At 54.8% G+C, this 2,827-nt stretch overlaps 1 non-coding gene across 1 annotated transcript; it reads right to left on the bottom strand.

Annotated features, from left to right (window-relative positions):
• Positions 1 to 549: 549 nt before the first annotated feature.
• Positions 550 to 623, bottom strand: TRNAT-AGU. Its single transcript has one exon. It is a non-coding gene; the product is annotated as a tRNA-Thr (tRNA).
• Positions 624 to 2,827: the final 2,204 nt, after the last annotated feature.

Genomic DNA, 2,827 nt, shown 5'->3' on the forward strand with positions numbered 1-2,827 from the left:
AGTCCATCTTTCCCTCCCTGGAGTTTTCCTACTTCTATCAGCCTGGGGGTCACGCTGGCCAGATTCAGTTCTCCAATCTCCCTGGCGCCCCTGACTTTGGCCCTCACTTGACCTCGGGGAGTCTGTCTTCCATCTGTGACAGGTGACAGCGACCGCAGCGCCGGAGAGAGGAAAAAGTCAGCAGGCCAGTGAGAGGCTCAAGGCACCGCGTCCAGTCGGCCGCTTCCCGGAGAAATGGTGGAGGAGACCCTGGCTCGCCCTCCGCAACGCAACCGCGAGGGAACAGTGCCTCTGCAAAGTCCCCCCGCCGTGGAGACGACCCTAACGGGGTGTCTCGTTCTGACTCGCGGATGTGAGAGCGCCCAGGTCGCTCAACGGCTCCCGGAGACCCAAGGGGGCGGACCATGGGCCAAGCTAGCGCCCCACCTCGCCGTAGGCAGGGAACCCAAAGTGGCTTCTTAGGCTCACTCTCACTACCCCAAAAGAGGATGGGTAAGGGTACAGAGCAAAATTGGGCAGCGACAAAATGTGAGTCGGGGTGCTCGGTTAAGGCACCGCTGGGATTCGAACCCAGGATCTCCTGTTTACTAGACAGGCGCTTTAACCAACTAAGCCACGGCGCCGCCCGCATGGGTACCGCGAGAATTTGTTCCTCATTACCATTTACTCCAACAGTTGCAGACATGCGCACGAGTTTTGTCGGTGGCAGGCGCATGCGTGTTGTAGGATCCTGCTCACAGAGGCGCTAGGGTTAAGCGATGGAACGCAGAGGACTGAAGCTCCGGCGGCGCGCGGTGGGCGGAGCCGGGCGCAGTTCTCTGCCCAATCTCCTCTAAAGTGCACGTCCGGACGTGGAGCCAGGGTGGCCCCTTTCTTTAGGCCATGCTAGCACAAGGTCCCGGCCTTCTGCCCTCCAGAGCTGGAGCAGGAAAGTACCCTAGGCTGTCCGACGAGGCCAGGCCCCCTCCTGCTCCGGAAATCTCCGCCCCGCCAGCGGGGCTGCCAGCTCCCCCAGCTTGCCACCAGGGCTCACGCCCTGCGGTGGTCCCGTCGGGACCGCGCATCCGTCTCATCGCACTGGCGCCCTCCGCCTGGGAGGCCAGAGGCCCACCTCGGCCGCACTCGGACCATCGGCGTCACCAGCCCCGTCATCCTTGGGGCTCATCTGCCCTCCTGTCGAGACCAGACCCATTGGGCCGCTTCTCCGGCGGACTCTGAGAGGGGAAGAAAGAATCCGGGGACACTGAGGGATCGAAAGCTTCGAGGGGGCCAGGCTGCTGGCCTTGGAGCACCAACGCCATTCGTGGGGAGAATTCCACTGCAAGGCAAGGCCTTACCCACTCAGGCTTCTCCCTTGCCCAGTCTCCTCACTCAGACACATCTGCCGCTTTGTCCCAACACTTTAGGGGACCTTCGAGCAACGACGAAACCAAACACTACTAATCTATTCACCCAGCAATTCCTCGGGTGGGAGGGTCTCATCCACAGAAATGTTAAGTCTTCGCACAAGAAGGTTCACAAACGAAAAACAACCTAAGTGCCCGTCAATGAGGGCAGTGTTGGTGTATGCAGTCCGGCCAACCTCCGCGGTGGTGGGGAAGAAATACTTCTATGCGTGTCTTCACGTGCCAGAGGACGGAGAACGCTAGCAATAAGACTTCTCTTCGAAGGAGAGCCGAATTGCTGAGAGCGTGGAGTGGAGCTTTGACGTGTTCATACGTTATTCATGTAAATGAATGGATGACTACTGACCAGCCAGCTCCAATCTGAGCAGTCATCAGCGTTGTGACCGAGAAGAACATCACCAAACACAGGACCTGCCCAAAGAATGACTACCAGGTTAGATGCTCCTGGGCAGAATTATTGAATGCCAGTCAGTTGACACTAAATAAATCGGCCCTGCAATTAAGTTTTAAAAACAGACCAAAAATAATAATAATAATAATTTAAAAAAATAAAAATAGACCAATGGGCATACGGATGACATTTGAGGGAAATCATGTAAGTAATACCAAGTGGAGAAGGAAGCCCTTCACGTTCGTCTACTGAAAACTTCACTCCTTAAGTATTTATGTTATCCTATAACTTTCCTCAGTGTATAGGACAGCAAGCATTATGCTGTCATATAGGCTGTGGAAGGTCTGTGCGTATACATGGACACATTGGGAATTGAAAAGTCCAGAGAGCATGAACCATTCTGAGATGGAAATGCCCACCACCCACCTGCCTCACTATACCTTCCTCTGCTCTGGGCAGGTAACCGTCTGGGAGCATTAGACAGGGAGACGCCCACAATGCCTTGCCACAGTACGGTGCCCTCCACAGAAGGGGTCCCACACATCTTCCTCTTCATGTGACAAGCCCTTAGCCAAAGGGCTGCCTTACAGTCAACTCCAGAATCTAGAATGGGAGTCCAGAAAGTGTCTGGACGAACACTAGGACACAAAGCTTCAAAAGAGCAAAAACGCTTCTAGAATTCACATGCACTTGTTTTCAAAGGAATCTAGGTTTATTCTGCCTGAAAACTAAAAACAAAGCATTCAGTCCCACTCAATAAAGGTGCTGTGGAGCTGAGGAGGCAGTGATAGGGGCCCAGCCAGGGCCTGGCCTCTCCCCCAGTCTGACAAGCCCACCAGGCCAGGGAGTGGCCTCCGAGAAATATCCTTGCAGAGCCCTGAAACCTACATGACAGGTGGCCTGTGATCAAGTCACTCAAAGGGCCCAGTGGGCATCAGGCTGCACTCTCTTGCTGGTAAGTCCTTCTCTTCTGTTGATGATGACTTTGCTGACAGGTTTTTTGCATCTATCCGGCAGAACACACATTTGG

The sequence above is a fragment of the Pteropus vampyrus genome, unplaced genomic scaffold, assembly GCF_000151845.1.
Source record: "Pteropus vampyrus isolate Shadow unplaced genomic scaffold, Pvam_2.0 Scaffold196, whole genome shotgun sequence".
NCBI classification, from domain to species: domain Eukaryota; kingdom Metazoa; phylum Chordata; class Mammalia; order Chiroptera; family Pteropodidae; genus Pteropus; species Pteropus vampyrus.